Source organism: Tiliqua scincoides, chromosome 2 (assembly GCF_035046505.1).
Source record: "Tiliqua scincoides isolate rTilSci1 chromosome 2, rTilSci1.hap2, whole genome shotgun sequence".
NCBI lineage: Eukaryota > Metazoa > Chordata > Lepidosauria > Squamata > Scincidae > Tiliqua > Tiliqua scincoides.
This window is the reverse complement of record NC_089822.1, coordinates 67,531,259-67,543,366: the sequence shown is the minus strand read 5'-3', so window position 1 is coordinate 67,543,366 and position 12,108 is coordinate 67,531,259.

Genomic DNA, 12,108 nt, shown 5'->3' with positions numbered 1-12,108 from the left:
GATAGCTCTTCTTTCTGAAGCCTTTAAGCCTGTGGTGATGAATAAATCAGCTAAAGAGTTGGACTATCAACTTGCATCATGTTGCGGCTAACCAACAATTGCCTAGTGACTCAGCCCACGTCTTGTCATCTTCCCCAAGACCAACACAGTCTAATATGAGCCCCTTATCTAAAGCCCTGGATGGGATGCCATCAGAGGCAGTGCCTGTCATTCCAAGTGTTGAGGAGTTGGAATCAGCTCTTGAGTCCTGTAAGGCTTTGCCAGAGACTGCTGGCTCTCACTCACCCTCCAGATCCCTTGTGGACACAGAAGTAGATGGCCAAAACACAGGATCAATTTACTCAATAACTACTGACCTCCCAATGCATCTATCTACTGATGACCATACACTCATTGCAAGGGTGCTCCCACCCCCCCCAAAGACCCCTTGTCAGCAGAACAAGGTTTTAGGGCAGAGCCTCCTGCATTGGTGGCTAAAGATCTGATAATGGAATTACAGCTGGAGGGGGATGACATTGTGGAGGGTGCCATCAGTGCCTTTAAGGAACTCACAAGACCAGAACAACTAAGTATTATCAGATCCCTGGACAGAGTTAAAGCAGAACTTCTCAATCACAATGCAGAAACTTTGACCTATGAAATCCTTCCAGTGCAAGCATCTGCTCATCAATCTGTTCCAGAAGCAACCATGGAGGTAACTGCCGCCCCTCATTCCAGGGATTTTACACCATCTCCTGTGGCCAATTTAGCCCTGAGTAGCTGTGTGTCTCACAATCCTTCTGGTGCTGAGTGTCTATCAGGAAGCGAAGATTGACTAATTAATACTTCTCCAGCTCCAACTACCCATCTAAGAATTCTTTCCTGGAACATTGCAGGGTGGAAGAACAAGAAAAATGACAGCGGCTTCTTAAGCTATCTTAGAACCTTTGACATTATTCTGTTTCAGGAGAGGTGGGTTTTGGACCATCTGTATATTCCTGGCTACAGGGCTTTTGTAGTACCTGCAACTAAACCCACCTCTAATGGCCGTCCTTTAGTGGGTTTAGCCAACCTTATACGGAAGCGGTTTAAGTCACGCCCTTCAGACATCATTCCAGGGTGTTGTAAGATACAAGCACTGAAGGTGTCTTTTGTGGGCATTGACTTAATCTGCATCAACACTTATATTCCTCCTTCATTTAACAGCTTACAAAGGACCCAGCTCTGGAATGATCTATTGACATGTGCAGTGCTTTTTTTGTAAATAAAAAGGTGCAGGAACTCACAACTTGTTAATCTTTTATTTATTTATTTAATTTATTTATTTTTACACCATTTTTTATTGGAGAAATAAAATATTTTTTATGTGCTTCCCCCCTAAAGATGAACTTACTTCTGAGTAGACATGCATAGGATTGGGCTGTCAATCTCTACATCCCCTTCCCCCTAGCTATTTTTTCTACACATGGGGAAAAATACTGTACAGGTGCACTTGTAGCGTGTAGTATGTAGTGTGGCACTACTTCGAAGAGAGGAAGCAGTGAATGGATTCTATTTATTGGTTACATTTTTAAGGTCCTGAGTTCCAGGCCCAAGTTGATTCAAACATGCGGCGCATTTGACAAAAAGGATTGGTTTGATAGTGAGTGCAGGGATCTTAAGGTGTGTATCAGAGCTTCTTACTTAGATTTTAGAAAGTACAATGACCCCAATTGTCTAGTTAAATACTCTACTCTTAAAAAACAACTAAGAGTTTTATTGACAGAGAAGAAGAAAAAGTTTGTTTTAACTCAATGGAATAAGCTGTACCAATTCAATAGAAAAATAACAATTTTGGGCAGGTTGTAGCGTATTCGTGTAGATCAGAAACATATGACCCTGCTGTTATTCCATCGTCTACATGGGTTCAACACTTCACAGACCTTTTTTATGATAAGAGCAAATCCCCGGACACCTACCCTGACTTCACCTCCATGGATCTGCCTATTTGGCTTCCTGTGACCCCTGAGGAAATTAAAGAGCTAATCATGCAATTGAAGCCAGGGAAGGCCGCAGGCCCAGATGAAATACCACCCAAGCTTCTAAAAGGTGATCCAGAATGGTGGGCCCAGTTACTTGCCCACATCTTTACAATGATTGACAGATTGGGCCCATTGCCCAATGCCTGGCTTACAGCACAGTTAACCCTATCCATAAAAAGGGTGACCCTAATATACCAGGAAATTTTTGGCCCGTTAGTTTGCTTTCTGTAATAGGTAAGATCTATGCTAAATACCTCTGCAATAAACTTATTCTTTGGGTTACTTCACAAGGCATCTTAGGCCCCGAGCAAACTAGCTTCTGTTGAGGCAAATCAACTTTAGACAACTGCCTGATCCTGGCTCACTTGGCCCATAAACAGGTTAGGATATGTAAGGCTCACCTTTATGTAGCCTTCCTTGATTCGAAAGGTGCCTTTGATTCTGTGGATAGGGAGCTTCTTTGGTCCAAGTTGGAAAATATGGGGATTGATAAAAGATTACTGCTGCCGATTAGGTTCCTCCATCTAAATACTTCATGCAGGGTTAGATGCTCCTGGAGTGGGAGTCTAACTCATTCCATCACTACTAACAAAGGGGTCAAACAGGGCTGTGTGTCTTGGCCCCCATGCTTTTCAATCTGTTTCTGAATGCTCTTGCCCCATCCCTGAAGGAAGTGGATAGCCACTGCCCGAAACTTGGCGCAAGCCAAGTGCCGCTACTTCTGTATGCGGATGACGCAGTACTGCTATCTCATACTAGGATTGGCTTAAAATGCCTGCTCAGCTGCGCTGCAGAGTATTTCTTGTCCAAAAAAATTGCAGATCAATTACACTAAATTACAGATCAATTACACTAAATCTATCCGAATCATGATATTCGGCAACAGATGGAAAGCTTTTAAATGGTCTTGTAATGGCAACAAATAAACAGGTCAAGCATTTCAAGTACCTGGGAATCAACTTCCATTACAGGCTCACATGGGCAGTGCAGAACACATCCAAACTAGCATCCTCAGCTATTTCCCATTTCTTTTTCACCTGCAACAAAGGCTATGTTCTGGCCGCTCTGGAGGTGTTTAAGGGGAAGGTTCTTTCCCAGGTTCTCTAAGGCTCTCCTGTCTGGTATAAGGCTACTAACCAATCATCAGAACGCATTCAAGCCTCTTTTTTGCGGAAGATTTTGGGTTTACCCAGGTGTGTTCCGTACCCAGTTCTGTGTCTCAAGGTGGGGTTAATTGGTTAAAGACCACTGCATGGCTAAGATTATTGAAATTTTGGTTACGGATTTTATTTAACCCTACCTCTACTGATCTAATGCACCAACTACTGTCAGATTCAGTCATGCCTTTGGAGATCACTGATCTCTTAACTAAACTTAAGTCAGTAGGGCTGGACACTGCAGAGCTAGGCATGATGGGCCGTGATGTAGCTTACAGACTTGTCAAAGAATTCTTGACATTGAACAAGAGCTGTTTAGTGCTGCCAAACCACATGCTCTCCACTCTATCTCCATGTTCTGGTTAGTTTTGGGAAACCAGCCTCCTTCTTTTATCACCTGGAGTGCCCACAGGCTCGGAGAGCTTTCAAACTTGCAAAGATGTAACGCTCTTCCATCGGCCTTGTTAACGGGTAGGTTTAGTGGTATCCCCTACTTGGAGAGGAAGTGTGGTAGGGATTGTATCGAGACACTAACACATACCTTTTTCTACTGCCCGCTACATGATGCTTCACGCATGAAATAGCTAGGCCCATTGTTAGCTAGGATGCAGGGCTGGGAGGATTCAATCATGCTCCAGTTTCTCCTTTCCACATCTGAACCTGAGTCCCTGCATAAGGTCGCTTCCTTTTTATCCGGGGTTATAGCCAGGCAGAATTCTGGGTCTGTGGGCAGTGTATGAGAAAAGGACTGATGATTATGTTGTGATGTCATTGTATATTTGTGTCTTGTTTTGTTTTTCTCTGTATTTTATGCCAATAAAGGTCTTACTGAACTGAACTGAGAAACACTTGTATATTTCATGCTATATAGACATAGCTTATGAACTAGAGACCAGTTTCTGGGGCAGCATCAACTGGGGCATGTGCTGGGGGCCCATGGCTCAGAAGCCCACCTCTGGATGCCTCCCACTGGCTGACAAAGCTAAAGAGAAAAAGGAAACACCTGTGCAAAAAATCTCCTAATCCCTGCAAGCCAATGGGGACACTGAATTTTTGAAGTGTTTGGTGGGTATGGAGGGAAGAAGGGGAAGCAAGCAAGTTGAGAAGGGAAGAGACAGGGTAGAAAGAACACACACATGTGGGATGTACCCCGGGGTCTGGCACCAACCCTGACATGCCAAAATTATAAATCACACAAGCAGGATTTTCATTTTTAAGAAGTTATTTCCTCTTAAAGTAGTTAACAAACCTACAACCAAAGTAATTATATTTCACAAGCTCATGAATCAAAAGAAGTGAAATTTGAATGAAACTGGAATGTCAAAAGTACTATTCCCATTTCTGAATCTTCCAAATTTGCACTACCTTTGATGACCTACCTTGAATCTGCAGCAGCTGGTTCATGTCTGAGGAGAAGGTGCACAGAAACTTGAAAAAGAGAGGATAGGGCCCAGCTGGATCCAGCCCACCACCCAAAATAATCTAGCCTGGGTGTCAAAATAAAGACGTAGGGGGTGGTTTGGTTGCATCAAAATGTGCCAGCATCACTGGAGAGAGCAGGAGTGCACAGCAGCAAAGCTTTGGTAAGTTCTCAGCAAGAAGGCCCCAGGTGGTGGGAGCAGCTGGCAAGACTGGGGCAAGAACAGCCCTGATTACTTGCTCTCATTTGCACAGATCAAGGCTGTTAACCCCAATCCAGCTTGCAAGTGACTGAGCACACTGGCCTCACTAGGGGGTGCAGACCACAGCAGGTGATGCGCTGGGGGGGTGACGTGCCCTGGGGCGAGGATGCCCTAACATCGTGGGGTTAGGAGCTACCATGTCATGCCATACACCGCTGGATGTGGAATGGCCAGTGGAGTGCAGTGCAGAAAAACAGAATTGAAATAGCTCCTTTCGTTCAAAAGTTATGGCCAAAAAGCCGGAAGGAAAAAATGCATGGAGCCCTATGGAAAGTGAAAGAGCCGTATCGTGCATTTACTCGCAAGTAGGCATACTTGCCATAGTCCATCGGAAAGGGCAGGCTTAGAGGAATCCAACAACACCAGAATGGTCCCAATCCAATGAATGCAGCTCCCCAAAAACACCTGAGAAGCTCCCCCCTCCCAGCTGTGAGTCTGAGCCAGAAACAAAGCCACGTGGCCGCATTTACTCGTGAGTAGCTAGACTTGCCTTAGTAGAGGCAGGCTGAAAGGCTCCAAGGACATCAGAATGGTCTTCATCCAATCAGTGCAGCCCCCAAAAACACCAGAGAAAAACACCCAGCTGCCTCCCTCCCAGTCTATGGAGCAGTATGGAAAGCAAAGCAGCCTCACAGTCGCGTTTACTCACGAGTAGGCAGACGTGCCTTGGCTGGTGCTCAGGCCAGGAAAAGGGGAATGTGAGGACACCAGAAGGGTCCTGATCCGATAGAGCTGGAGTGCAACATAAGGCAGCCTCCCCCCCCCCCAAAAAAAAGAACAAAAAAGAGGCTTGAATGGTAAGGGGAAAGTTTTCTGTTTTGCACTTGCAAAGCCAGGTGGGTCTTTATCTTGATATGCCTGAAATAGAGGAACTTTAAACTGGGCACTGGGGAGCCTGATTCTTTTTGGGGGTTGTTATTGCAGGCAGACTACAGAGTAAGCTCCATTGGCCACTATGGAACTTACTTCAGAGTAGACATGCATAGGATTGGGCTCATAGGCTGCAATCTTACCCAAACTTTCCTGAGAGTAAGCCCCATTGACCACTATGGGATTTACTTCAGAGTAGATTCACTTAGTGGAACAGGACTGACTCCCCCTTAATTATCTATAATTATTTAATTGCTTGATGATGTCACTTCTGGCCATGACATCACTTCCAATGGGTCCTGGACAGATTGTCATTCTAAAAAGTGGGTCCCAGTGCTAAAAATTTGAGAACTGCTGCAATAAGGTGTTAGTAAGTTGACGCAGAGTGTGTGTGTGTGTGTGTGTGTGTGTTAGAGACTTTACAAGTTTTCAAAATCACTAAAATCAGAATTTGGAGGAATAACACCATCATGTTATATATCAATCAATGCGTAATTTCATGCAGAATGCAATGAAACAATCCACATTGAAATATCCGTGTTCTTAGAAAAGGTACAGCCAAAAAACCCGTGGGGGCAGGGCAACGGTACATCACCACACCCACCCGAGGCATTGCCCCACCAACTACATGGGGTGACACGCAGGCCTCCTGCACCGGGTGACGCGAATCCTAGTGATGCCAGTGATTGAGCAAGAAAGGAGTTTCATGTTTTGGGCTCTTCTGATCACTTTCTCACAATATCCCTATCACAGTGGTTTTCAAACTGGGGCATTGCAACACCCAGCCTGAAGGCCCTGGCTTCTGCCCCCTTAAGGGGCAGAGGCAGCAACACAATCCATAGGATCACGTCACAAATGGGGCTGCAGGGACTGGGATGCACTCACCAGTCCCTGCAGAAGCTGTCCTGGGGTGTGGGGGGCGCTGTGCAAGCGTCTGCAGGATTCCCTAGCTCATCCGAAATGAAAGTGGAGTGATCGCGCTCCACTTATGGTTTTGCAGAAGTGGAGCGCAATTGCCCCACTTTCACTTTTGGAAGGCTGGGGAGCCCTGCAGATGCTCTCGCAGGGCTCCCCGCACCCCAGGACAGCTGCTGCAGGGCTGGTGAGTGCATCCCAGTCCCTGCAGCCCCGTTAGTGACACAATCCTGGGGACTGCATCGCTGGCTCCCCCCATCCCCGCAAGAACTTACAGCAGTACAAACTCTCCATGAGAGTTTGAAGACTGCTGCCCTACCACGAAAGTGCATAGAATTTTTGTTTAGCCTGCTTGAATAAAAAGTGCATTTCTTAATGTTTTCATTTGAAGTGTGGCAGGGGTAGTGTTTTGTTTTTAAAGAAAGGTGTGGAAACTGGATCCAGTCCAAGTCATCCTTGCTTTCAAAACACTGCATGGTTTTGCCCTTCCTTCTCTCTTCATCCTGAATATATCCCAGTACGTCCCAGCCCATGTCCTTTGTTCCTCGAGTTCCACCACCTCCACCAGGCTGAATGTCTCCTGCTTGCGTAATGGAATCCATGCTTTCTGTCCTGTTTTCCTTTATGCCTAGATCTCTTTCCCAAACTACGTGTGTGCAGTGCTGCCTTTCTTCAAATCCCTCATCAAAACCCACTTTTTAAAATGAAATCTTTGGCAAATCCCCTTAACTCCTTATTCCCTACCAAAATGAAGGAACAAAGGGTTAAACTATCTTACCTTAAACTAGTCTTGCCAACTCTGGTTGAAGCTACTTCTGGAGATTTATTTTCCAACATGAAGCAATATTGAAGTTAACAGAGATCCTGCTGAAATTCTCCAGGGCTGCTTTCAGTGGCCACCTGGAGATTGATATAGATTCCTTGAGACTCCAGGACAGGTTGGCAATCCTGAGGGGTTGACAAATCTTCATTAAAGATGACCTTATAAGAGTGTTTTGTGGCTGTTATTTTAGATAGCAGCCACAGAGATCTGAGCTGACCCACTGTGTAGAAAAGGGGATTTAACCCTATGTATTCACAACATGGTCTTGACATAAAAAGCTGTTCACTCTGACAATGGCAACAACTGACACTTACCTCCCAATATAAATAGCAGGCTTTTTGTGTGTGTGTGGGTAGTTTTTATCAGGAACACCATGTGGGTGGAAATTTTTAAAATCTCCACTTTCCTCGTGGTCCCAATTCTGATCTACCACCTGAAAAATAAAAGCTACCACCAGCACAGGTCATTGGCTGGGCAATGATGCACCAGTGGGGCAAGATGCAAGTGTGCAGGTGCCCGGTCCCTCAAATGAACATAGTTTAGGGAAAAAAGATAAACAAATCCAAAACTGCTGTGCACTGCTGCCATCTTTGGTGGCAGTGCTGATACTTGTAAAAGTGGTACTAACAAAAACTAAAAAATTTAAAGCTCTGCTCTAAATAGCCAGCAGGTTTAGCCAGCAGGCATTTCCTTGAGAAATTTACTTTGCTGCTCAAACTGTTCTATGTTTCTAAAGCTTCTTGAGGCATACTACAATAAGTACTTCTATTGTATTTCATTTCTAGCTACGTTACAGCTGATTAATGGTCATGGCCTTCACAAGTAATCCTGGGTAACGTGGCATGAATGCTGTGAGTTTCTCATGCTCCCAGAATTGCAGGTCCTAGGATTCCTCAAGGTTGTTCAACCACTTTAAGTATGTAGCATCAATCTCAAAAGAATGTCAGTTAAAAATTCACTTGATGATAAACACCCCATTACCAGAAACAGAAACAACATCAGTTTGCATACCTGGTTGTAGCATTTAGTAATCACATGGAATTTAATATTAGTCATAGCTAACTTGTCCCTTTGATATTAACAGTATCATGACTAACCGTCTAGAGCAGGGGTCGGCAACCTAAACACTCGAAGAGCCATTTGGACCCATTTTCCGGAGGAAAAAAAACCTCAGGAGCCACAAAACCCTTTTGACGTCTAAAATGAAGATAATACTGCATATATAGTTTTTTTTTCACCTTTATGCTCTTATAGGTCCCATTTTTATAATGTATCCCCCTCTTGTAGCTTTTAGTTAGTTTTGTCATACATTCTTGTCCTGTGTTTTCAGATGCCTGGTCCTCTATGGTGTTTTGCCTGATTCCAAGGCCATTCTCTGCCTGGAGAATTATACCCACTTTAAGCAAATTAGCTCCCCTTCTTTCCCCCAACAAATGACCCTGGTTCTGCCCTGCAGTCCTGCTGGACCCCACCTCCAGGGTAGCTCGCCTGTTCAACCTGCAGAGATCCTCTCTCTTGCCAGCAGCCTCCCACCACTACAGCAGACCCTGGGTCCTCAGCAGGTCTTGGGCACAGCAGCCACACACTAAACTCCAGTGTCTCCAGCAGTCCATTAGTCACAAAGTCAGTCAGAGCATCCAGGACAGAGTCCAAAGTCAATAAGCCAAGTCTCAGTCCAAGGTCAGATTCCAAACTAAGTCAGAGTATCCAAGTAAAAGTCAATAAGCCCAGTCAGTCTCCTCTCCTACCTCCAACCTGCACTCCTTCTACAACCCACACCCCCTTCCAGGTGCTCCTTATATCCCTGAGGGCCCTATTGCCTTCAAGTGGCTGCAGCTGTGCAGCACACTCTGCTGGATGCCCAGGCCTTACCCTTAAAGGGGCCACTGCTGACACCACATCTACCTCCTCACCAGATCTTCCAGGATTCCAATACATATGGCATTTATGACATCTGCTTATCTTACATGGATACTAAAGAACTCCCCCCACCTTCCAGAGGCACCCTGCTGGAAGGAAAAAAGGACACAGACTCCAGAGGTGGGGAAGAGAAGAAGCCAGAGGTGGGGGGGAGCCACAGGCCAGCTTCTGCCCTGCCTGCCTGCCCTCACTCAGGCTGCAACCTTCTCCACACTATCCTAGGAGTAAGCCCCATTGACTACAATGGGACTTCTGAGCAGACAAGTTGGTTTGAGCTCTCAGGCTGCAGTCCTCACCACACTTTTCTGGGAGGAAGCCTAACTGACTACTTGTGAGTAGACCTGCATAGGAGGGGGCTGATGCTGCAGCCCTCCACACCTTCCTGGGAGGAAGCCCCACTGACTACAGCGGGGCTTACTTGTGAGTAGACCTGCACAGGAGGAGGCTGAGGATACAGCCCTCCACACCTTCCTGGGAGTAGCCCAGGGACTACATCAGGGCTTACTCTGGAACAGACGGGCTCCCACTCACCCGTCCTTGCACTTGGCCTTGAGCAGGCTTCAAGGCTGCTATCCCAGGCGCCCTTTCCTGGGAGTAAGCTTCATCCTCTGTAATGGGGCTTACAACTGAGTAGACACACGTAGGAGCAGGTGCCAAGGCTGCCATCCCAGGCACCCTTTCCTGGGAGTAAGCTTCATCCAATGTAATGGAGCTTACAACTGAGTAGACATGCATAGGAGCAGGCTCCACAGCTGCAATCCCAGGCACCCTTTCCTGGGAGCAAGCTTCATCCACTGTAATGGGGCTTACTACTGAGTAGACACACAGGATGTCTCCTCTGCTGTGGAGGAAAAGCCTCTCCTTGCACTGAGTGGGGACCTGCTCAGGGAAAGTCCGGCTGCAAGGGCTTGCAATGGCTGAGGAGGAAGGCGGCTCAGGATTGGCTGGTCTGTCTGCCAGTGAAGGGCCCTGAACCATTCCAACAGAAAAAGCCAGGAGCCTGCTGGATGCTGATTGGCTGAGCCTGCTGGAGAGTTGGGGAAGGGAAAAACAGGGACCTTAAGCCTGCAGAGCTGCAAAATTGAAAAGGGAAACCAATGCGGAGCAGGTGGGGGTGAAGGGAGAGGAGGGCAGTGAGCTCAGGGGGTGGAGGGAAGCAGCCCTCCCTCCCAACACAGGTGCCTCCTGTCACCCCCTTTGCCACTTTCACCCAGAGGAGCCGCAGCAGACAGCTGAAAGAGCCGCTTGCTGCTCTAGAAACGCAGGTTGCCGACCCCTGGTCTAGAGATACAAAACACTGTGCTTGTTGAAACATGTTAAGGTGAGATATGCTCCAGTCATCAACTGGATTTTCTCTTCCTATTTTGCAATTTAAAGATTCCAATTAAAAATGCAATCAACAGGATAAACTACATTCTGCACAGAACACTCACCGAGGAAGAATGCAACCACCGCAGACGCTCGCCTATAAGTCGATCTCGTAGATGAGGGCAGGTTTGAGCCAAAATCATGGAATTTTCTATGACCCTCAGATAAATCGGGGGTTAAACTTACGAGGGTGTCTGACTATAGTTTTGACTGACTTTAACTGAGGCCCTGGAAAATAACTTACCACTAATTGTTACCTAAGAACTGTACAGTCTCTAATTTATTAAAAACATAGTAAAAGATAAGATACATTTTTATTCTTTTTATATTCTGGTCTTCACCACCTTTTTGTAAACACTATCTGTGCACTGTAAACAACATACCAGTAGAACAGTGGTTCCCAACCTGGGATTCATGTACTCCCAGGGGCACTCAACAGGACCTTTAGGGGTACTTGAAAAAGAATGGCATAATGGCAGAAAAAGGCAGGTCGTGCTCCAGAATGCTTTGCAGGGCCACCAAGACAGGAAGGAAGGTAGCTAGCTGTCTGTGAAAGCTCCATCAATAGCTAATTTTTGGTCATCAATTCATGTATGAACCAGTGATTGAAAACAAGCACAGTAAAAAAGTGAAACATAATATGGAAAGTCATCAATCACCCAGAATTTCTCAGCACACTTCTGGTGCAAAACAGTGCAAAGGCAGAGTCTTCTGTTCTTCAAATAGATAAAAGAGAAAACACTGTGATAAATACATGAAGTAGGAGTTTCATATAGAGGAGTTGAGGGCTTGTATTAATTACAAACATTTTGCTAATATGAAGGGTACAATTTATGGAAATGGGCTGCCAAGGGATTTGCAAGTGAAAAAGGTTGGGAACCACTGCAGGAGATCCATGAATCAGATCTACCTTTAAGGTGTCTGGTGTGTTAAGCCAGAAGCTCTACATACAACATACAACTCATAACTGAGAGTATGCAATTCAGTTCACAGCAGAGTTATGCAGCTGCATATATTTGCAACCCTTTTTACTCAGAAGTAGGAAAGGAGGATCCCATCCTGGTGTTGAAGAAAAAAAAAAAATCTCTGCTGAACCAGGCTGCAACTGCATTTGCAAAATGGAACAGAGGAGAATAAAAGGTTAACTTTGGCTGGAATTTCCCAGCGAAGTTAACTATAGAAACTAATCTCTGCATTGCTTCTAATGACCCAAGAAACAAACTTTTCAGAGTTGAAAAGCTCTGCCCTCTGATTGACCCAGAGATCAGGCGAAGTGATAATTGGAGCTTGATTACTTGGCAAAAAAATTTATGTACTATAGGAGAGTATCTATGGTAGCTTGGCTAGACTCAGGCACCAAGAAAGAGGTACTA